The 25,580-nt window shown below is 42.8% G+C and overlaps 1 protein-coding gene across 1 annotated transcript in view; it reads right to left on the bottom strand.

Moving 5' to 3' along the window:
- The window catches only part of htr2cl1 (5-hydroxytryptamine (serotonin) receptor 2C, G protein-coupled-like 1), a 129,280-nt gene that overhangs the window by 102,478 nt on the left and 1,222 nt on the right, over positions 1-25,580 (bottom strand). Inside the window, exon 3 of the mRNA XM_037113298.1 lies at positions 23,589-23,866. The gene's annotated coding sequence lies outside the window, so the exon portion shown is untranslated. The remainder of the gene's footprint in view (positions 1-23,588; positions 23,867-25,580) is intronic.

Genomic DNA, 25,580 nt, shown 5'->3' with positions numbered 1-25,580 from the left:
TCATTGTAATTCCCTCCCTGTGCTCATCCTTCATTTGCCGTGTCCCTCCTCGATCAGTCGTGTCTCAGCCCTGCTGTCGCTGCTCACTTCATTCATGAGCTTTAGGCCTCCACTCGCTCTGCTCTCACTGTTGAACTATAATTTTGTTTTTGAATCACACCAGTATTGTAGTCACGGAGGACAATAAATGAACAGGAATTTGCCTCAGTGTGAAACAATTGTGTATTCAGTGGAGAGCATCCGGGAGGGAAGACGCTTTGGATGAGAGGGTGCTTCTTTCACCTATCTCAATCATCAGCCCCTCTCCCTCATCGTCATCAATTCATTCACACAAACTGCCTTCATCTGACCATTGCAGGGAAGCACTGGAAGAATAAGGGACTATCGTTTCTGGAAAAAAATGACCAGGTTACTTAATCAGTACTTTGCAAGGTTGTAATGAAAGAAGTCTGCTGTGAAAGAGGTCTGCCAGTCTTCAAAGCTTTTCCTTTACCTGCACCCACATTGGAAATGAATGACAAAGCATGTCAAGGACACCAGCCTGAAAAATGATTACAACATACACCAGCAGTCAAACTTCTTCAATCTTAATAAGTTTGCCATAAAACCCTTACATGGTGATTTGATGACTTCAAACGTAAAGTCTCTTTGTTAATCAGCTCTCATTTTATCCTCTGTGATGCTCAGGAGTTCCTCGAGTGCCCTTCAACAGCACACAGGCCTCTCCACCGTGTGCTCGGCTGGTGCCCTACAGCTCACTTTGTCTCATCCAGAGACAGAGATTTGTTTGTGTTGACGGCAAATGTGCAAAGATCCAATTACACCGCGTAACGCGGCTAATAAAGTTATCTGCCCCTCCGGTGTGAAGGTGGGTGGCGAAAGAACGTGGGGGACAGATAACGCTAATCCTCCGAAACAAACCAGAGTGCAAAAGTGAAACAAATGAGCGCGTGTGTCCTGATAAGGGGATGAAAAGTTTAAAACCCTGCATTTTCCGCTCATCATGTCAAATTCTGTGTTTTGGCCTTTTAATTTTGCTCTGGATAACATCAGAACAACCCGGGAGCAGCGCTATTAAAAGTGTCCTTGAGCAAAATGGGATGTGTGCTCACTGTAGGACAGAGATGTCAAAGACGTCCTTGCACCAAAATTAAAGTAAGAGAAGAAGGATCAAGGTGGAGAAAGGCACAGGTGAGGAGAGTGAGCAGCAGATGAAGAAGAACAGTGATGAGGGACGGTCCACTGCGGCTCTTTGATGAAAGGATTGTGGGGAAAAGAGCTAAATGAAACACAGAGGATGACTTTGAAGCGAGGCTGGCCTGTCCAAAGCACTAATGTGAAGTCATTTGTTATCTCATCATTGGCTTTTATCATAATTTTCCGCCACAATCTCTGACAGAATCATGGCATTCCCCCGCTACGGCAAATATCTGAACAGACGGCAGATCAAAGACAAACAGGTGATGAAGAGAAGAGAGACGACAGAAGGGGAGACTCAGATTAAGTCACCCTGACAAATGATGCTCTTTGTTCGGATCATTTACGCCCAGAGGAGACTTTGACACATATTTAAGGACAACACTGGTGATATCTCACATATTTGCTTTTGTCGACGAATCCCATGAAAAGGAATACGCTCCATACATCGACAAACACCTCTGAAAATGTTCACACACGTATAGTTTCATGTTTCATCGAGTCCAAAAAACATCTGGGCACTGCAAATTTCAGCAAAAGTTTAATCAAGCCAGGCTAAGTAATGCATTTGTTGTGGGACTATTTTCTGCGGTGGATTAATACACGTTTAGTGCTAGAATTAGTGAGGGAGGAGGATGGTGTGTGTGGGATTGATTCCTAATTAACCACAGTGACTGAGCATTGTAATGAGGAGAACAAGTCACCCAGCACCACAGTAATGTGTTTTCATAGTTTTTCAACAACAATGGAGCTCTGTGGCACATTGTCCAGAGTCAGATATGACTCATTCTTCCATTAGTGGGATGCATTTTTTGTTGGTCCTGTTTGTTTGTTGACAACAAGTAAAATATAAGATGATATGGCATCAGTCACGTCCTTGAAAACTAAGAGGAACTTGGCACGTGTCGCCACTATTCACGTCGACATGAACAGAATTTTGTTGAAATTTGTTCCAGAATGGGAAAACACCACCTCAAGTTGAAAGAAAAATGGGGAAACCTGCTTTGATATCATAAAGTACATGTGTTGTTGACTTTTTATGAATTCACACCAGCCCGACCGTTTTTTGGCGCCGATGCCAACACCGGCATTATTGAGTAAATAAAATCAGATGATCAGACAACGTATGCGTCGATAGCAGTTTGTCTGTGTGAGGCCAATATATCAGTCAGGCTCTACTCGCATGTAATTTGTAGTATGCTAAAATGCTGAATTAACAGTTATTTGATATTTGATTGATGACATGCTTTTGAGACAAAATCAATTAAAGCTTCAAACTTCACAGAAATGTTTCAACACAGCACATCTTTCTTCTTTGTGGCCTCCAGTTGTTCCCTCATTACCATTTTTTAAAGCTCACAGACGCACCAAAGTCAGAAGAACGACCTTGCAACAACTCGGGCGATCCCGTGGAGCATGTAAATGCAGGATTAGTCTTACAAACCTCAATAGAAATAAACAGGAGGTGAGTGAATGTCAAAAAAATAAAGTTAGCTTCCTGGATTTGAGGATCATAAAACGATAACTACTCAACACATTGGACTAGTTTATTTGCCGTTTCTGGTCATTTTTCACACCCAAATCTAAACTATTATCAGTCCAGCAATAATAATGTGTCCCTGTCTTTTGTAAATACATCTGACATAACACTCTCTGTCCTCTGTGCGTTTGTGTGTATACGAGAGGAGGAATGAAAGACCGTTTCTGGACACAAACCAAAGCGGAGGTCACGCGCCGCGCTGACTGCTTGATTCTTCTGCGACCGAGTGTGCGGCGACATATTGTGCGTGTGTGTTTGTGTGCGTTTCACTTCCTCTGAGTGAGAGAGCAGAGCAAACACATTCCTAAATCTCTGAGATTAGAGCGAGGCAGTGGATTTGACTGTGCTTATCGACGGCGGAGCAGTGCGAGTAAGTGTTTCTCACCCAGACAGATGGACAAACAATCACATGCACAGAAAGACGACTGACTAGTTGGCTGCATTGTTTAGGAACATTGTTAGACTTCTATTACACCAGTATATATACACAACTAACTAAAAGTAACTAATCCACTGTTGGAAAACACGTCTTCTGTTTGGCACGTAGCTATGAGTCACCATATGTTTTTATTCTTGGCATATTTTGTCCTCCATCCACCTGCCATTTGGCCACAGATGATTTGGCCTCTTTGGAGCTCACATAGTCGTTCCTGTGAAATCTCACACCTCAAAGTGATGATTGCCAAATTGAGATGATTGCCAGACTTTTTTTCGGGGCCGACAAAAGCTTCTGAATGACACTCAGGCTCATATAGCGAGGCTAATTGTGATTACTTAACTCTACCATCTGTATTTTTGGCATGAGGGGAAAACAAAGCAGGAAAAAGAAATGGGAACACAAGGCATTCCCTCCGGAAACACTAGTGACAAACTGGTGAACTTTTTGTAAAGCAATCTGTTAAAATATCAAGAGTCAACTGTTTGTTGGAAAAGACAGAGAAAATAAATGTGGAATCTAACTTCTGGAAAAACGGACAAAGGCAGAGCAGAGACAGTTTCCTGTTTGTTGTTCACCTTGTATGTAAGCTACAGAAGACAAGGACAGGACTTCTGTGGGTCCTTTAAAGCCTAAAAGCTAAACATCTGGATTTTAGGATGTCTTAATTCAGATTTTTTTCATTTCTGGAAAACTGATTTGATTATAAAGGTTACATGACTTTTATAAAGTTGCACTGACGATGTTTAGTTCCACTTCAAACCACAACTGCAACGTCGGTAGGCCACATCAACAGTAAAAGGTGCCTTAGCGAATCATCAGTCGTATGATATGACATGATGATGTAAATGATTTCTATAGATGTATTTGGCCTCCGGGAGCAAAAACCTTTTTGTTGCATTTACCACATTTTTTTTTTCTCAATACATTACTGTGGCTTTTGCCCTTATATTTCTAGCGACAGGATAAGAGAGACAGGAAAGGACAGAGAGAGGAGATAAACTGCATCAAAGCGAACGGGCTGGACTCAGACCCAGGCCTCTGGTATGTGATGTCCACGCTCTATCAATGAGCTCCTGAGACACTCAGTGAATTGATTTAGCTGTTTGAAATGATGGTGTGACTGGGCCATAAAGCCGAAATGTTCCATTAAATCCACTTCAAGATGACTGTAGCAACAGATGAGAAATGCTGTACGCCAGAAAACAGACGGACCACCCAGAATGTCTGGAATGACGGGGAATGTATGTGCATCAACAGGAAGTCTGTGTCCAGCTTTTCTATTTTTCTCTCTGGATGTTTGAGTGTAAAAACATGTGTCTGCTGTATATGTGTGTGTGTGTGTGTGTGTGTGTGTGTGTGTGTTTGTTTCCTTCAATACACATTCATACACCAGAGGCACCTTCTAAGTGGCAGTAGGGGGCAGGCAGCAGGCATCTGTTCACACAGCCAGCCTGCTGAGACACAGATACGTACGCACACACACACACACACACACACACACACACACACACACACACACACACCAATACCCGAGCTGAACCCCATGCTCCTGCTTGACAGGGTGAATCTGACAGGCTAAGACCTTTCCTGCATGTGCATGTGTGTGTGTGTGTGTGTGTGTGTGTGTGTGTGTGTGTGTGTGCGTGTACACAATCGGTTTGACATTAGCCACGCCATGGCTGGGGGGGTGACGGCAAGAACAATTACAGCAGACTGGTGTGGTCATTCACACCTGTCCTCTGCCATTAGCTGAACTTTGTGTCTTTGTGTCTTTGTGTGTGTGTGTCTTTGTGTGTGAGTGTGTGTGTGTTTGTGTGAGGTGCAATGAAAACCTTAAATCTGAGCACGTTCTCTCTTAGTGGCTTTTTTAGATAATGTCGCCCTAAAAAAAAAAAAAAAACGTGTCTAGACTAAAGTGACAGGAAGACAGATGCATCCCTGTGCACATACACACGAACACAAACGCACACTCACAAACTTGTGTATCTCTGTGGCGAGGGCAGAGCAGACAGCACCCAGAGGCATTGTGGGAACTTGGCACCAGGACTGGGATTCAGTCTGCTGAGGGATGTGACTTTAACTCTCAGCCAAACACATAAATCAACCCAGACAGTGTTACTTAGGATATTGACGTTTTCCACATGGACAGAGGTCCCACTGGTCCCGTCAGCGCCTGGAATATTACGAGACGCTATCGAGTTAACATGAACTGTTTCAAACAGCAAACTGTGTAATGTCGCTCTCGTTAAAAGTCAGAGGGAAATATCTCAACAATTACCAGCAAAACTGATGACGTGGGTCAGGTGGCAGCATCGCACAAACACTACTGACGTGGCATTTCTGACAGAATATTGCATGGATCTTGACGAAAGAGAATTAACCATATTTTATGTGGCTGGTACTACTGAGGACGGTTGTCGCTCAGCGGGGTAGAGCAGGTCGGCTAGCGATTGGACGGTTGCTGGTTCAAATCCCGGCTCCGTGCTGAGCTGAGCTGCATGTCAAAGTTCCCTCGCCCAGAGACAGCTGGGATTGGCTCACAGACCCCACTAATTTTAGAGGAATTTAGCCTATTTATTATTTTATCTATTCATGGCATACCCATGTGCCTCTTAAATTGTTTTCTGACAGACTGATGATTGTTGTAATGATTTTATGTTTTTTATGTTTCATGTCTGGAAAAGCGACAACTGAATTGCCCATTTGGGATAAATAAAGTGGTCTGACTCTGAACCCCATAAAAGGGATAAAGCTGTTACAGACGATGGATGGATGGTACAATTCGATGCAGATCCTACATCTGTCGAGCTAAAATGATGGTTTCTTTTTTATTTGAAGTGGCACAGAAACATATGAAATGGATATTGGAATAAGCTCAATTCAATCTAAGTAAAGTGTTGGACATTGGCAGAGGTATACACTCAGCTGAGAAAGCAGATGTTGGGCACAGTAAACATCGCTAGCTTGGTAAATATCAGCATGTTGGAACTGTCATTGTAAGTGCCAGACAGCCGGACAGAAACACGAGGTGACTCTTGTTTTCTAACAACAACTAAACATGAGAACATTACATATTTATTAGCTACTGCCAAAGTCTTGGGATAAATGTTAGGTCAGGGATAATTGTTATAGTTTCATTTTCTTCTTTAGATGAAGCTTAATTATGTTAATGTCTCAATAAACTCATCAGACATTGGTTATAGCCAGTAGGTGATTTGTTTATTTCTAACAGTGGGTGTGGTCCTAACCCTAACCTGATAGAACAAACTACATCTGTTCCTTTAAAATATTTGTTTTTGTCCTGTAGCAGTGTATCAATATAAGTATATAGGCAGCAATCTAGCATAACAATGAATTTTTATGGTACATCATTTCAGGAATGCCATACGTCCAAGACCAAACGGATGTATGGATGGGGCTGAGAGACAAAGGCGTAATTACAAATCCATCTGCTACTTCGTAAGTACGGACACTCACATGGATTTATCAATACGCAGCACAGCGAGGATGCTGATATTTCAGAGCCACGGTCGCTGCCAGATTCAATCTTGAAAAACCTCAGTCAGATAAAGGATCGATGAGTCAGGCGGACGAGACAACCCCGCTGCTTCTGTTTTTCTCTTCTGCTACCAGAAGATGGAAATTGTGGATGGCGGGTCAAGAATGGGGGATGCGTTTTGTTCATTTTTGGAGAAAATGGAGATGGCACCCTCCTTGTATTGGATAGGGAGACCAAGAAAGAGGAAGAAATCGAGGCACAGACCGGACATGTGCACATTAATCTTTGTGACCAGTGCGCACACGGCTGCAGAGACGTCCATGACCATAGTGAGCCCTTACAGAAAGGAAGAAATCTGGGAGTTCAGGTAGGAATCCTCAACCAATTTAACAGGTACAGATAAATCTACCTCCTTCCATTTACTCAAACCCATAATATATTGTGAGTTTGAGGGAAATGCATGCCCGCTTCTCCTCACACGCCTGCTGTTATCTATCAACTCAAAGTGAAGCCCACCTGCTGCAGTTTAGCTCCCGAGCCACACAATTGATTTGGAAGGAAAATGGCAGAGAGCTTTTTGTCAATACTGCCAAGACTCATTTCCTTTTCTCGTTCATGCCCACACATAACATGAATTATTTTCACTGATTTCAGACCAAATTAAAAAAAAAAAAAACGTCAATGCATAAGCCCTGTACTTACCGGTACAGCTGATACTGAATGTATGCTCTTAAATCAGCCGGTAATCGTTGTGTGACTCAGTTGTTGTCGTGCAGTGGGAAACACAGCCAGCAGTGGGATGAGGTAAACTGATAGCAACTGATAGGATCGGACAGATAATTTTGTTAGGGGAAGATAAACGAGCGTGAATAGGAAACTGACAAAGAGTAGACCAATTTCTTCCCTCCTCCTCCTTCTCCTGCTGTCTGTGCCTGCGGGCGAGCTAAAGTCGACAATCCCAGAGTGACGGGAATGAAAAGAATCATTCAGCCGGCCGGCTTCCGACACCTGGTCTCTTATTCCCTCACCGGCACCAGGTTGGGGATTTATAGACAGGGGGAAGTGAGGGGGGAGAGGAGGAGGAGGAGGAGGAGGATAAGGCACAGGTACAAAGTGTAAAGAGTGAGGAGGGATCTTGAGTCAAGAGTGAGAGGTCGGAGAGACGCTGAGAGAAAAATCGATGAAGGAGGAAAGCAGAAAAAGAGTGAAGGCTATGTGCCAATTTCAAATCAATAAATCAGTGTTGTTCTGCTTCCAAAAACACCCAACGATATCGTCATAACGGAGCCGACAGAAGCCAGAGGCTGTTTCATCTGACCACCATGGCTTCCAACATCAGCTGCAATGATTGGATAAACAGACGAACTGTCACTGTGCATTGATAGCCACGGTGAGTAGAGACCACATCCTGTAGAACTATACATCACTAGTCTGCCAGAAAAGGTTTGATTCGCAGGTGATGTAGACAACAATGACCTTTAACTCGTCTTTCTCACCAACTCTTCCTGCCTTCGTCTTTCTTTCTAACCTCATAGCAGAGGCCCTTCTCATCAAGTTCATGGCGGTCTGGACAAAGTTTAACCAAAAAAGAAAGGTTCAATCTGCAAAGGAGGCATTGTTGTTCCCCGCATAACAACTGAACTTATTTTCTATTCACTCCATTTATGTTGTTATCTGGACACGCTAACATCGCGCTGACTTTCTAAGATACACTTGACCTACATGGAAGTAGTAAATTACCAGATTTTTGGAGTTATAAAGGACCTTTTGACTTTTTTGTAGCTCCTACCTCCTGTTGGCTGGTTTACTATAGTCAATCTATCGTAAATCTTCTTTAAGTTTTGTTTTGTTTTTGTAAAATTGGAATCTGCAAAGCAGGCCTGTCATTATATGACAACTAAAGCAGTCATATGAATGGCTTTGTAAGTGGTCTTGGATCAAATGTCTGAACATGGGTCTCTGTACTCCGCTTCATCGGGCTGGTTTTGAGCTCTCCATTTGGTCCTGCTGATTCGCTCACTGTCAGAGAGACTTTCAGAAGAACTTGTCTGATGTTGAGTTTCATCTGTCTGCATCAATTTCCTTTTTATTTTCAGATAGTCACTGTCCGCTTCTTCAGCTAATTCCACTTGGCATTCGCTCACAGTCAGTGAAAACAACAGATGGTGAGAGAAAAGAGACCATCTTCCATTAATTGCCCCTGTGTCTTTTTAAAATTCCCAAATAGTCAATTACTTGACTCTTTCACAGTTGACAAACACATTGCTTGGATGTTTTTTGTCTATTTCTGTCTTCATATTCTCTTTCCCTTTTTCTGCATACGTGTGCAGCCAATGTAAGCCACTCCGATGTAAATGGTTCTTAGAGAGTTTAATATAGTTTAATATAATAATTGCAAAGGGATTTGATTAACCGGCATTAAATCGATTTATTGCCCAAAGAATAAATTCACAGACTCATGAATATACAATGAGCTAATTGTGCATGTGAAGTTGCTCTTTATTGCGTGAGGATGAAAATCTACTGCATGCCAAGTGTGTAATATGTTCATGTGTTGCACATGCAGGTCACTGATGTGTGAAACAACAAACATGCACTCAAAGCACTCTTTGTACTGTTGACAGACGATTATCTCCAACCTTTCTATGAATAATAAATCAGGTGAAATAGCCTCGAAAGACAGATGAAAACCAATGTTTTGTTGGTTTTTGTGATTCTCCACGTCAGGCAGTTCCATCAGGACGTCCCCTTTGTCTTCACCCGTCACAAAACCAAAAGAGCATAAACTTGTGCAGCAGACTGCCAAAGATCTAAAGCTGGAGCTGAAATCTTCCTAAGCCCCTCCTGATGCTGTCTGAGCGCTTGCTTCGGTCTGGTTAGAGGCCAGACGTAAAGGGGATTTCAGCCGGGAATATTAGCCAGCTCTGCTTTGCTGGGCGCGCTCGATCGATCAGGGAGAGAAGAAATATTTCAGAGAATTTCAAGGGTTTTTCTTAGATGCTTCAGAAAAGACAAAGTTCATTTTTTTAGCAAGGTAACCCCCCCCCAACACACACACACATACACACACACCGCACAATCCAACATCCAGCTTTAAGCACTGCAGTGCGACATGGTTTTTTTAAACCGAAAGCAGAGACGGTTGCCTGAACACAAATCACCCTTTCCTGCAATTCCCTGTTGCACCAACAACACTCAAGTTTAAAGCAGTTCCACAAGAAGAACTGTGGATTAAAGAGTGACTTCATCAGGAAGCAGAGCCACTAGTGATGTAAACTGTTTAGAACATATGTTTTGTTTTTTGTGTGTGTGTTGTTTTAAGTTATTGGCATGTTATTGTCTACAAATTTTAGAATGCAAGTGTTAATGTCAGCTGTTGGCATCTAAAGCCACTTTGTTCCAGTCATGCTTAGAGAAAGTGATTGTGAATGGTCTAGAAAGACTACGATCTAAAGTGAAATTAGCAAAAATGTCATGTCATGTCATGTAACTACAGGGGACTGAGTTAATGTTAATGCTTCTTATGCTAGCTAAGATTGAGGTTGCTAGTGCTGGCTAACATTAGGGCATATACTGGGAGCATGCTGTAGTTAAATCTGCCTTTTTCACTTTTTTCCCCACAAACTGACTGTTTATCACTGATGACACACCGTCACCATCTGATTTCAACAGTGTTATACTATTGGCTGACAAACCTTGTTAGAAGCTGGAACCAACAATCACAAATCGTACATAGACAAACAGAACAATCTCTTTTTTCACCCAACAAACAAATCATTCATTCACAATCATGTTTTTAGGAAAAAGATATATTTATTCTGCTTCTCTCTGCAAGCTCTGTATGAAGATGCTTTCAATAAGACCTTTAAACAGATTTTTAGAAATAAGAAATCAAGTGAGAAATTAGTCAAGCTGAAGCACAGTAAGTGCACAAAGAAAAATAGTTACATATTCATTGTTTCTTTCCAACTGCTGACACTGAAACAAAGACTGCCTCTGCTAATGCTGTCTAAGTGCAAAATTATTACACTCTCAAATGCATAATTACACAAGACACAGTAGGAATCAGCTCACACGATGACAGCGTTTGATCATTTCCTTTGCAAAAGTCAAGACCAACACCAGTCACAGTCGGAAAAGTTCAACGAGCACTGCCGGTCGTGTTAAAGTTTTAGAATCACCAACTGGACTTTGTGTCAATCGCATCTTTGACTCTTACTTTGAAGGAGAGCACAAAGCTCTGCTTCTCTGTCATCTCCTTCAAAGAGACTCACATGGTTCAGATCCAGATCCTGCAGCAAGGAAGAGCGATATGGTTGATCAGCTGCCAGTTCTTTTCTCCGCTGTATTTTTTTCCAGCCACACCAGGTTTTCCGAGGGCAACGGCCCACAAATCACCAAGGGCCGGATGTATAATCTGTGCGTGCACACAAAAACCACGCGTCCTCCATTTTCCAGACCTGGAAGAATAATGGGCACGCTTCACTTGGACTTCAGTGTTCAAGAGATACAGTCGAGCGATCGAAAGTCACTCGCGCTGTAGGTGCATTAATAACTTCACGTTTAAAGATCTGTGATGACGTGTGATCATTCATATAATCATCTTTTAATTTTAGCCCCAGTTGTGAAGCGCTACAAATCTAATGACTGATCATCAATCTGACTCTTAATCATGAAGACTGAGATATCATCATGACAGTGATGATGGTTTACAGGTGCTTATAATGAATAAGTAGTATTGGTGCTATAAAAAGTCCAAAGTCCTGCCTGATGACAGCTGACCTGGTGCTGTGGAGAGTCTCGCCGATGCAGCACAGCCAATGAGATTGCTGCTTCTTTAGTATTTTTCTCCTGACAGGACTAACGATTGGTGGAGTATCGATATGCAAAGTGGACCCTGCCACGTGTCTAGCTTCAAACAGTGTTCTGGACTTTATTTTCCTCTGAGAACAGCTTGTTTATTCACTCATGGAATAAATTCATATTCCTGAGTTTGTCTCATTACCTCATTAAATATTAATATTCTGAGTGTGAATTTCTTCTCCAGAACCACATCACACCCCTTTCAAATCTCAGCACACCAACACCGGGTTTGTTCTTTGTATGTTTTTCGTTGCGAGCGCGCACACATGGGTGTGACAAAGAATCGATGCGAAGGCTAATTGCACTGTACGGCTCACCAAGACGGAACCGGCCTCGACCGATAAATCCGCGAACGAGAATGCGCCGTCAAAGGTTAAGTACCTGTGATTAATGGACTCACATAAGCTGGCTTAATGGAGTTTTTATATCAAGGTTTAATGTCTGTGTAAGGGGGGAGGGGGTGTTATACACTGTCTGGTTGGCACTTTCACTGTGAAATGAAACCCTCTAACCCTTACCCTGAGCGTATGTGCGCGAGAACAAAGGGAAACATATAGAGCCGGGAGGGTGAAGGAGTTGTAGAGTTGATAAACGGACAAGCGGCGGAGCGTTTTATCTGGTAAACTGCGCTCGGCGGCGTATACGGCAGTTGAGGTGCATATGTGTGTGTCAAACTGTCAAACGGCAGCGGAACGGACAAATCCCAAAAGCACAACGCCTTCAAAGACTATCCGGAGAGGTGTGAGCGCGAGAGAGGAAGTGTGCACATGTGAGAAGAGGGAAGAGTGGTCGCACTGCAGGACCGAGAGGTGGTTCAAGAATACAGAGCGAGAGAGAAAGAGAGGGGGGAGGGTGGAAGTGAAGGGGAAAAACTGAGAACAGACTGAATAAAAAAAGATGGGAAAAAGAAGGGTCAGAGAAGGGATGAGAAAAAGATGAATGAATGAGTAGAAAAAGAAGTGGAGGAGCGGGAAGTGAGCAGCGAGGGCAGAAGGAAAAGATGGAGGGAAGGAAAGAGATAGACAACGGGAGGATAGAAAAACAGAGGAGGTCAGGAGGATGACAGCCGAGGAGGAAGGAGGGAAGTCAGAGGTGAAAGACAGAGAGGAAAAACTGGAGGGAGGAAAAAGGAGGAAGAGAGCAGGGGAATAGGAGAAAAAAAAATTCTCGAGGGATTAATTGGAAGGATAGACAAAGGAAAGAAAAAATGGCAGGAGGAAGGAGAGAAGTCAAATAAGCCAAGGGTGAGCGATGGGATGAGATGCAGGAGGAGGAAAGGATGAATGAAGAGTTTTTGCGGCAGGAAAGGGATGAAAGACTGAAACACAGAGGAGAAAAGGAAGAAAGGAAGGAATTTGGAAGACACCGGAAGGATAGATAGAAGGATGGCAACAGGAGGAGATTACGGATTACAAGAAAAACAAAAGAAAGACAGACTGTAGGAGGGCGACCAGAGTTATCTTTAGAACGCAGGAGGACTTAAAGAAGGCAGTTCACGGTCGTCAAAAGAGGGATGTGGAGGAAAAATGTCAACTATGGAGGAGAGAGAGAGAGGAAGAAATGAAGGGAAGTAAGGGGGGAATAGACAAGAAGGACAGGAGGATGGAGAGAGAGAAAGAAACGCAAAACTTTTCAAAATAAAACCACATTAAATGAATTACAGACAAGCTCATACAAAGTTAAAGTGAGTGTTTCCGCAGCGCCTCAAACTCCAACAACAACTCTAACAGTAATTATAATTATTCCTCATCCTCAGATGGTGAGCATTTGATTGACAGCTCATTTGGGCAGATGTGACCTCCTATGCCCGTCCTACAGCCTACAACAACCAACGGGTGAGCATTTTATGCAAGTTTGTGTAGTTTTTACATTTTTAAAAAAAACTCTTTTGTATGCAGAGAGTTAGAACTACAACTAAAGGACTATAATTAGTTTTAAAGCTCCTGTGACTCTCAAGCAGGGCTATTTTGAGGTTAGTTATTTGCTGAGAAAAACAAGTGTTACGTGTCTGTTTCCACTAATATTGTTACCTAGTTTGAACCTAAGACTTTTTGATGTGGACCCATTGCGGTTTCCAGCTTATAGGGGCAGTTAGAGGTCATCTACGTACATTCTGTGTTAAGAGAAAAAGCAAGAATAATATATGAATGTGTTCAAACTCCGATAGATTAATAACTGACAGCTTGGGGGGGGTAAAAAAAAAAATAAAGAATTTCCCTTTATTCCAAATGGTTTAGCAACAGTGTTGAATTTACTTTGAGCCAGAATGAGATGGATGTTTCATATTTCATATACATTTCCAGGAAAGAGAACAGGATATAAAGAATGATGGGGGAGGATCGAGGAAGTAGAGGATGAAAGCAGGCAGGAGGATGGATAGAAACAGGAGGAGCAGGAGGGATCAAAGCAGCCAAGTAAGGAAGGAAAGGATGATAGGATAGGAGGGAAGTAAGGAAAGGGAAAAAAGGGCACGAGAGCAGAGAACTGGAGATGAGAGGGAGGTGGTCATAGCTGGAGGGATTTATTCAACACTGGGAAGGAAAGTCACCTTTTTACATGACAAACGCAATCGCTCGCTCTCTACCACGCTAATCACGTCGAAACACGCTCAGAGACATGAACGCAGAAGAAGAAAAACTGGCAAATTGCAGTGCCGTCAGATTTTTTTTCTTTACATCATGAATGTTTTATTTTGCTATTTAATTGAATACATCCAAGGTGCCTACAGTCTGTATGTGTGTGTGTGTGTGTGTGTGTGTGTGTGTGTGTGTGTGTGTGCTCTCATCTATCCTTTAAGCTCCTCCACCACTTGAAAAATGACATTGGGGAATTATAGGAAGTCTCAACGCTGTTTGGCCACCACACACACACATGTACACACACAAACGTACACTCACAAATGTACACACACACACACACACACACAGTGACAGGTGTGAACCAAATCCTTTCTGGTGATGGAACTTCCCAGGGACCTTTGGGAGTCATACCGGGAATGTGTTATGTGGCAAGGCGCAAACATGTGCGCGGGCGTGTGGGCGCCGTCAGCCAGCCGAGCCCAGAAGCTGACAGCGACAATAACATATTTGTGTGTGTGTGTGTGTGTGTGAGTGTTTGCATGTGCACAGGTGTGTGAAAGCGTCTGTCACGGCTGCCTTGTTAAACGACAATCTCCCGACTTACTTTCGGAGTGAGTTTGTACGTGTGTGTGTTTGTGTGCGTGGAAATGATTACGTACAGGCGCGATGTACCGCAGGAGCTTGTTAAACACACACATTTATTTATCTATTTATTTTTTTTGTGACTTCGCTGCTGCGTTCGTGAAAGATAACTGAAAAGTGTGAGTGGAATAGGAATGCAGAGCGTTTGCTTGCAGGTGCCGCTGTCGTGACCACCGTACTGTATAGACAAACATGATCCACCGGGGTATTACACAGCTGCGTGACTGCAGACTCTGATGCGCTGTAAAAGTGAAACCTGTGATGCAGAAACGTATGTGACAGGCTCATGTCAGGGATCCGCCTCAGTCTGATACTGTATCTGCTCTCGGAGATTCATATTCACACTTAAGGTCTTTAAAAGGCAGTTATATCTCCGTAATTTCCCTCTAATTAATCACAGTAATGGTGAGTTCATGATGATACACAGTTAATCCAATTTTTCCAACTCTTTTCTTAGACCAAGGAGTTCCCGTGGTAACTACAGAATCACACCGATCGCAAATTTAACGTAAACGCAACAACAAAACAGAGAAAAGGTTAGTGTTCCCGACCTAAGGAAGGTCGACTTTTCCGTGCGCCGTCAACACCGATTGTTTTATTATGAAGGTAAACCAGGTGATTTGATGTTGTTCACGTCTCAATCGATCTGCTCTGTGCAGACTTTGACTGAATTAATCCACTGTGCACTGGCATTCGGCAGGACTAGAAGCCTTGTGCAAGGAGGCTCCATTTATCTTGAAGCAGGCACTAGCTGGTCAAAAACAGGAAGTCAGTCCACATGTTCTTTAAGTGATGGATCTCCAGATACAGTTATAAAACATCTTGACACAGATATAATAAGGATGATAATGATGTGAAATTAAAGGGGTTTTTTTTCAACAAAGGAGAGTTTATCCAATCATGTAAAACTCTCCTGGGAGAAACCCCTTGACTGCATGTGTCTACACCTAGGTCTTCCGGAAACATTGGGGGGGAAAAAACTGCCTTTCTAAAATATGTTTTAAATCCTTTCACATGGTTTCATTTGAAGGTTTTCCCTCTCTAAACATGTCACGGCAAAACACAGACGATTGTTTAAAGTTTTTCAAAAGCTGGTGAACATCTTGTTGCGGTTGGTGTTTCTGATTATCGGTCCGTGCGGAACTTTCTCTTTATGTAACGTGCTGCAGTTCTTCAACAAAGCATTTACATTTACCTGTTAATCTTAAACACATGCACACACATTTATCTTAAACAATCACAAGTGGCGCTCTCAACCTCTCACATACTTAAACACCTGCGTTTTAACTATTTATAGCCGAAGCTCTTATCGAAAATGCACACATACTCAGCCATGAGTGGCCATTATGTCAGCAGATTTTATTGACATCCTTGACTCTTGCCCATAACATGAACAGGAAGCATACAGCATGGTAGGAACACACTCCTACCATCCAACTCCTCCTCAAGTCGATCTTACTCTCTTACTCGTCCCTCTTTATTTAACACAGACTGTCCCCCCCCCACTGCTTCATATCCCTCTCCAGAGACAGTCCAGATGAAAGGAGATCAAACAGCCAGGAAATTGTGAAATAGCTGCAGTGAGAGAGGTGCATATGTATGAGAACAGATAGCAGGTCCACGGTGCACAGGAAAGGAAATCTACAAGGAACACACTGGATGTAATTCGCACTTTACATTACACTTACATATGATTATCATGCAGTAGAAGGGTTTCTCTGTACACAATATATATGCATTTTATCCTTTTTTGTGTCTGATGTTCCAGTTTAATGCTTCAGTTTGTATTGACCAGCTGCAACCTCAACTTGGACTTCGATGTAATGGGAAGCGTTGCCAGGTCTTGCGCCACCCACAGAACCGAGCAGACAAGTTCCTGAAACATTTTCAAAAATAATTTTCCCCCATAACTCAGAAAAATGCTGTCTTAGCACGGTTTTGTCCAGAAACAGCAGCCGACTGTGTTTTCAGAAAACATTCTACACATGTTTGCCTGATGGTGATCCATCGTTGAGGCCATAAACCTAGATATGAGGATTAGATGACATTTTAATAACCATCAGTCTTTATTATATCATCTTATTATTTGCTAATTTTGTGTCTATATATTGCAAGGGAAATTCTGTTTGCTGAAGTTTTCTGAATTTTCTGAAGAAGCAAAGACTGTTGTGTGATGTCGCAGATTTTGACCCCAAGTTTCTTTGGGAATGAATATGCGCCTCTAAAGCCAGGATGCACTTATCATACTACATTATGTATTGTGATATGCTGCTGGGCTGAATATCAACCAAAGACAGGGGGCTGGATGTATTTATATCCATACACAGAGATTATAGATTGGGATTATAGTGGATTATAACTGCCCCTGTTGACCTTATGATTTTAATTGCAGAATTGAGATACCGCTGTACATCATGTACACACAGAGTTCTCGGCCTCTCTTTTCACCTACTCTCTAATTTGCTTCATTATTCTAGATCTCCGGTCCCGTTTCAACTTTACTAATCACTCTGCATGTGTTTGCCTTTCTCTCACATAGGTAAACCTTTTAGAGCTGCTGAGGTTTACAGTATAAAGCCATTCAAGGCGATCAAACCATACAATGAGCTGAGAGCGTGTGCGCCGTAGGTCGTGCCGGGCTCCCGCTTTCCTGCAGCCGAAGGTCTCCACAGCACTAAGAGAGCCTTTTATATTGCAACTATTCAGGAGCATTCGAGTGCACTGTGCTGACACAAAGGTGTGAACATGACTGATAATGCTAAAATGGATGGGGGGAGTTTGGATAAAAGGAAAGTTTGAAGTGAGTGGGGCAAGGTTAAGAGAGGAAAACCTGCAAATTTGGTTGCTTCAGTCAGGTTTTTGCTTCATTTTTATTGTATTAGGTGGAGATGTTTGAAAAAAAAAAATCGAGTGTCTTTACTCACAAAAGACTGTTGGAGATGGCTTGTTAAAGTCTGGAAACCTTTGACATTGTTTTATGTTTTTCTTATGTGTTAGACTCATTTTAAATCCTATAGATGATTTAAAAAACGGTAAATCTTTGCTGATACAGAATAAATACAAGGAACGTTTCAAGTCAAAGGGCCTCATAACACCATATTTTGTAGAAAACAAGGATACCATCCCCCAAGTACGTACAAAACACTTATTTCAAAACAAATATTTATGAGGGAGAAATTGCTTTGAAGGATCAGAAAAATGGAAAATCCTTTGCAGGGCGAATGAGTGCCAAGTTGGCTGCACAGCAAAAAAGAAAATCAGTGACACGATCAGAGAATGCAGGATGGATTCATTAGTACAAATATTCTTCTCCTCATTTGACCACTGAGATTGTCTCAAAATCTAGGATGCCAAAGCCTCTATTGGAACTCAACTGCCAGAATAAATGTTGGCCATTTCTGCAAACAATGGATATGTTCAAATGTTTCATTTCTTTACGTTACACACCGTGCGCCTGGTCATATTGTCCCCCAAAATGGATCAGAATGTCCTGAAGTCTCGACAAAAATATCCTAGTTTTGATGCAACAAACATGGCTGGAAAAGACTTCAAATGCTGAAACACAGTCTCTAGCAGCAGTCACTGGCTTCCCTTCCTTGGTCCGACGCCATCAGCTGATGAACATCAGCTCACATACATCTTATCTGACAGTGATGTGACATGTATTGTAGAAATATCAATGTGGTTTTGTGCAACTGCAAACGTTATATTCTGACCAGCAGACTGTGTATTGGAGGCCTTCTGAATATAAAAATAGACGTCAATGTCTTTGCAGTCCTAACAGATGGTCGTCTGGTCTATGTAATCATTTGATGTCAGTACTGACGGTCTTGTTCTGTTTGCTGTCGCTCTAAAGAGAGCTCCCCAACGGCTTCAATCTAATCACTTAAACCACATTACAAATGTGAAAGAGCTCATAAAACATCCCTGTTTGGGATCTTCAGCTTTAAACATCCTTAATCACTGTCATTCTTGCACAGTTCCACCTCCAATCCATTTATTTCATTCGTGGAATAAAGCAGGTTGCAGTAGCAAATTTCTATCCGGGTCAAATCTGCCTCTTCTAGTACAGACAGCCAGTCCTCACTTGATAAGTGATAGGTTTCATTACGAAGCACTACAGGCAGTCTCCATTTCCTAAAAGTACATAATTCCCTAATGTACTGATCAATATTTCAAAAGCATGGATCACTTTGTCTCATAAAATGTTCCCACAGTTAAGAGCATCTCGACAGTTACATTGACATTTAGTCAAAGAAGGCGTTTCATTTATCGAGGGGTTGATATCTCATTTTAACAAAACTCTTTAAGTACTGCTTCCACAGCAGCTCACCCCCCTTTACAGAAAAGCTCTTCTGCTGACTCACAAATTGTAATGCACTTTCAGTAAGTCAGGATCCTCTGCTCTTAGATATCAAAAGGGAACACGCACTGAACAGAGTTTTCTTTTACAAAGTGATTTTCAAACACAAGAGGGCGAGTTTAAGTCACCTCATGCCGAGAGATCAATTTGTTTTTGGCTCATTTAGAATTCCATTACGCCTTTTTGAGGCAGTCGCAGCTGGCAAATCTCAATTTTCTCACATGACACCATCCCCTCACCATTACAAGAAAGATGTAATCAGACTGAAGATGCCTTCATATTTATCTGTTTTCCATTTGCACGTCTGATTTGCTGTTGATTACCTTTGTCTACCACCAACCTGCCACTGGAGCGATCAGTAAGCCTCCCCACCCTTACGGATAGGTTGGAGGATGCTGCCGTTGTCATTGTTGTTTCACATAACTGATTACCACTTTATTTAGCAAGGTCCCGACCCGGAGAGACTGATGCGGTTCAGCCAAATGAAATCATCGTCCGCTGAATAACTGAATCAAGCCCTTAACACACACTGGGGCTCATGCTTTGGTACTTCAGAGAATGCATGATAGGGGAAAACGTGTGGAGGAGAGCTAAAGCTGAATGAATCAGATTCAGATGGGAACGATGCAAGAGAGCGCTCTCAGGCAATCGAGTTTTCAGGTTTGCGAGATTTATTCACAAAGACACTGAGAATTTTAAAAGGGATAAAAAGAAAAAGGCAGGAGGTCCTCTTCACGTTTGAAGTCAAGAACATACGAAGAAGCCTCTCTTTTTCTCAGCTTTGCTCCCTCTTTCGTGGAGGAGATATGTGATCTCTTCCATTCTGAATTGAGTTTAACTGGTTGTACTCATTCCAAGGTTAAAAGAAAAAAAGAACTTCATGTTACCTAACATGAGAGCTGATCCCTGAGGATAACTCAGCATCAAACGACCCAAACAGACAACTAATGTTGTGTTCAGACTACTGGTGATAAAGCAACAGGCCACAAGTTGATATGAACTCCTTCACTTGTCAGTCATCGTGTGAACAAAACATAATTTAGAGAGAGTGCAGGCACCTGAGGCACCGCGAGGTGCTGTCAATGAAAACTGAAGGTTCCTCACCTCCTGCACAAATAATAAAAACTTCCTGGAGCTAACAAGGTGATCGTTATAACTTGAAGCTGAAGAATTTAAACTGACTGTGAAGTATCAAATTAATAAATGTGACCAAAAGCTTGGATCCATTCAGATCTACACAGGTATTATAAGCAATGTCAGACATACAATTGAGACTGAACCTGATAAGAGTATAATTTAAACCTGGTCCAACTCGGATAATGGGTAAAAAAATAAATCTTGTAATTGACTAATCAACTTAAAGTTGCAGCTCTACTGTGATCTGACAAGCACTTTAAAGTGTGTGGATGCATTGAAAGAAACACAACAGTCCTAACTTAATTCAGGCCTAAACAATTAAACAAAAACGTATCCCTCCTACCCTTGGGAGAATTCAAGACAGGGAAAAGATTTCCTCACAAGGTGGAAAAGTCAATATGGTCCTCACAATGGTACAAGGACAAGAACACACACAAACACACACACACACACCTATTCCTGCAGACAGAACCACACACAAAAAAGATTACTACATGTAAACACAAAGAAAACACACTTTTGTTCACTCTGCGTTTGTATGCTTGTGGTGATGCACACACACACACACGCACTTACAAACCCCCCGAGGTTCACCACACAATCACATTTCATTTCATTCCCTCCATTACTGGGCTCTCCCTCCAATTCTATTTTCCTCCTGGATTCCAGCACTCTGATCTCATTTTCTGCAGTCATTGTTCTTCCCTGTGTGGCCATTCAGTCTTTCCTATAGATTTTTTTATTTATTTTTTTTCCCACTTAGGGAAAAACAGTTAACGGTGATGTCAAGCCTGCTGGGATCATCCTGGTGGGATGGATGGATGGATGGATGTGGCATTTTCAGAGGAAGTAACCTGAGGCAAAAATAATATGTTGTATGTATATATATAGTTTTTAAACCATTATCCAGTGTGTGGGCACCTGTCTTCCAACATTATGCCAGTATGAGCATGAAACGTAAAAGGTACAGAGAAAGAGGTGGAAGGAATTGTGTTTGTTTTTTCTCACAACAATTCCAACTCGCAGACATAGGTTTCAGAGAAAACTGGTGTTGAATGAAATTAAATACTAAGTAGGACCCTAAATCTGCTGAAAGACACCAAATGTATTCAGTGAGATAGCCAGTTTCCTGTTGAGAATACCAATCACTGAGGGTCAGAGCGTGTTTCTGAACCAGGAATCGGCGAGAGCACCGTTTCCACTACGTTTCTCTTTGTGTCTATAATTATGGACCTATACCCTTAATGCTAGAAATGCCATCACTAACATGAAGGAGATGCTAATTCTCTGTTTTTATATTTGCATCAAGCATCACAGAGACAAAAACAGTCAGCGTGCCAAGTTTTTATGAAATATTTTGTTTCGTCTTGTAAGATATCCAGTGATGTTTCACCTACAAATGTTAAAACACAGTCTCCAACAATGGTCACTGGCTTTAAAGTCCTCTCGCCTTTAATTCCACCATCATCCTCTCCACCTTCTGATATGAAAGTCAGCTCATAAATATGTAATGTCACAGTGATATGATGTGTAACCTATGACATGTACAAATGTGTTGTAATGTATCAGCGGTTTGCAGAAATGTTAACTGTCGACATTTCATCTGGGGGTTCTCACAGGTATGAATGGATCCGACTCGGATTCGCACAGAGAGCTTTGTGGAAACAACCTTTGACGATGATTGAATCAAACCTTCACCTTCAGCACTGTGACCCCGCCACAGCCAACAAAAAAATGAAGCAAGACCGAGGAAAAGGTGGCAAAGCCGAGATAAAGCGAGACAGAAGCACGAGCCGTGTCTATTTCCATCTTGATACCTCTCAGATTTTTCCCTCCACTTTCATGCCAATAAAGCATGTTGAATTGGAAATGTAATTTGAACCGAGAGGAAGAGGGAGAGGGAGACAAAAGGAAGAGTGTGAGCATCCAGGCTATGATAAATGACAAACCTGCGACTCATGATGCATTCAAATGAGGCTTTAAGACTTGTTTACCCTCCAACCACCTGAATGCAGATGAGCCAAATCACAATCTGCCTCGAGTCCCGTTAAATGTCCTCATATCTGATTTGTTGCATATTTCCTGATGAGCTGCTAACGTGCTAATCCTTCTGCTAGAATTGCCTCCAAGCTGACACATGTCAGAGTTTGACACCCCATCAGGTGCTGCCACCCAGCCTCGGCTATCCAGATTATTTGCACCCTGGGGCACAGCAGGGCGCTTTTGGCTACGAACGCCTGCCACCAATTGCTGCACTTGTGGCTCAATCTCTGGGGTTATTACTGAAGGAAGCAACGTTTTGTCTCGCAGATTATGTTGTTGGAAGGCGGAGGAGGAAAAAAAAAAAAAAAGCAGGTCCAAAAATGTCCCAAGCGCTTTAATCCTCCCTGGAGACAGGTGGATTAGCGGGACGTTCATTGAATAAACACACACAAATACACACCAGCGCGTACGCACACACACACACACGCACACGCACACACACACACACAGCTAGATGGTTTATTTCTCAGTTTGGTGCAGGTATTTGAATCCTCCCCCTTGAGGCGCAGTAAAAGCTCTCAGCAGAGCGGCGCAGGGACGGACACGCGAACAGCCACACCCTCTCCGAACTGAAACCCAGCAGCCACACACACACACACACACACACACACACACACACACACACACACACACACACTCAAAGAACCGCACAGTCGTCCTCTGGACAGCCTACAGCATCTTGACAAGTCATTTAGTCGATTGTTAAGCCTCAGAATCGTGTTATTTGTGCTTAAACCAAAGCGCCAATGAATCAGATTTCTTCCATGTTTCCTGCATGATGGTGAATTCCCACGAGCCTGAGAAGGATCTTACATCAAGTGTGGCATTCCAAGGTATAAAGAAACACAGATTTTGAAACTCAAAACGCGACTAGACCACTCAGTAGGGGTGTTTTCTTTCCTGCGCGTTAGACGACGCGATGCGTAAAAACGCATCTCTCGCCATCTCCAGAAAACACCTCCGCTGCTTCATCCACCTGTAAATCTAACAGCGCAGCCAACTTCCTCTAGTAAGACATGACGCTGTTGCACACACGCTCACCTGGGTGCCGAGTATCGCTCTCTAAAAAAAATGTCCTCAAAGTTTCACCTCATCCAAAACGTGCCCGTCCATCTGCATTCACCGTCACCAACTTTCACCCTCACGTTCTCCACACATGACTCCGAGAATATCCCCGACCACCATCAGCTGACCAAAGCCACAAGGGCGCACCAGACAGTCGCATCTTTCGCGTAAAGAAAAAAAAAATAAAATAAAAAATCTGAGACAAAAGCAGCTTCACTCACCGGTGAGGATCGTTCCCTCTGCGTCCTTGCAGCTGGCGACGTCCCCTACATCCTTCGTGTCTCTCAGCCTTGGCTACAGTATGTCCATTCCCCTCTCGTCTCTTCTGGTCGAGGAATGAATCTCCGCTTTCTCTTCGGAGCGGAGGCACGCTGAGTAAAACCGGCAGTGAGCGTGTAGGTGTGGGCTCAGTCCACCATCAGTTCGTCCCGGACCTGCGCGGACGCACCGCGCGCGTTCTGCGGTCCATACTGTGGTCCGGTGCGCACCGAGATGCGTCCTGCAGACAAGAAAAAATTAAAAACAACTCCTGATTGAACTTCCAGGTGAATTCATTAAATTTTTGCAGGAGGTTGAGGAGATCCTTCCGCTTTAAAATAAAGTTTGACCGGCGGGGAGCAGAGCGCGGAGGGGATGTGAGAGGAACAGCGAAGAAGGAGTCCTGACTGACTGATGCTGAGAGGAGAGGAGGAGGGGAGAGGAGGAGGGGAGAGGAGGGAGAGCGCCACAGAGAGAGAGAGAGAGAGAGAGAGAGAGAGAGAGAGAGAGAGAGAGAGAGAGACTGCAGACTCCGACTCGCTTCACCGACCACGAGTTGACTCCTGCTCTAACACAGCGCGACGCCTCAACAGTGTCTGAAATTCAAACAAGCTCTGGCAATCCTGGAATTATAAAGTCCCTGTGTGTGTGTGTGTGTGTGTGTGTTTGTGTGTGTGCGTGTGTGCGTGTGAGTATGCGCGCGCAATCCAAACAAGCTGCAGGGCAGCCAGAGGCGAATAATTGGTCTTCTTCTTGTTATATATTTATTTATGTGTCACCTGCAGATTAGTGTTGCAGCAGAAGTCGAAGCAGTTTGGAAAGAGTTAATTTCTGTGACATCATTTTTTTTTGTCTTGTCTTTATCTGGCTCGAAGTGTGGGCGATCTAATCAAAGAAATGTGCAGCCTGTCATGATGGTTTTAATAATAATCCATCCCTAATCTAAATTACAATATTTTTTCTTGATTTGAAGAATCACCTGAAGACTACAGCCCCGTTTCAATCAGCCAACTGCATTATTAAAACACAGTGTTGATTTAAGGGTCTCATATTATGCTCATTTGCAGGTTCATACTTGTATTTTTGACAACCCAAAAACCCAGAAGTGCAAAAGGCCAAAATACAAAGAACAAACCAAAAGAAAAACACAAACCTGTAAATATATGAGGAACCAAAAAAAAAATAAGAAGAATAATAAATAGCACAGGTGAAACACAAGACAAAGACAACATGGAGCACACAAGCCATTAACAAACACAATTAACTATCATGACCCAGATGGACACAAGGAAAAGGGCGGGAAAATCACACAAAAGTGGGAATAAAGCATAAAGCAACTCGCAATGGCAACACTGGATATCACAGAAATGTGACAGCCTGTCTCTTTAAGGTCTACCGTCCAGAAAAGCCCAGTCTGCTCTGATTGGTCAGCTCTCACAGGCCTGAGCAGGGCCCGCCCACTGTTTTATGCCACCACAGCCGTGATGGGGGTGTTTCTAAGGCTAGTTGTGACATCACAACTCTACAGAAGTCCGGAAAGCTTGTTTATAGGCACAGTTTCTTTTCAGGTTTACACCCGAAATATCACTTTCTTCAGTATGGGAACTCTAAAGATACTACACTTGTCTCAATATGGGGATTAAACCATGGCTTTACTTCTTTTTGACTGCTGTTTTTAACTCAAGTTGTCATTGTCTAGTTAGGTTGGCTAGCTGTGAAGCTCCTGTTAGCTGAGTTTTCTCCAGGGTACTGTAGGCTAAACTGGCTGGACAGGATCAGCTCATAGGACCACTAGCTCCCTGCAAGGCTGGAGGTAGAGGCACTTTAGCCTACTAGATATACAGCATGTGCCAGCGACATGCCAGCAAGCTGTCCCTGATCTCCTGGATCGGGTCTTTGAACAGTTCACGCGTAGAGTATCAATCATAATTCTTTCTGCAGGCAATTTCCAAGAA

The sequence above is a fragment of the Acanthopagrus latus genome, chromosome 10 (assembly GCF_904848185.1).
Source record: "Acanthopagrus latus isolate v.2019 chromosome 10, fAcaLat1.1, whole genome shotgun sequence".
NCBI classification, from domain to species: domain Eukaryota; kingdom Metazoa; phylum Chordata; class Actinopteri; order Spariformes; family Sparidae; genus Acanthopagrus; species Acanthopagrus latus.
This window is presented reverse-complemented; position numbering and strand designations above follow the sequence as displayed.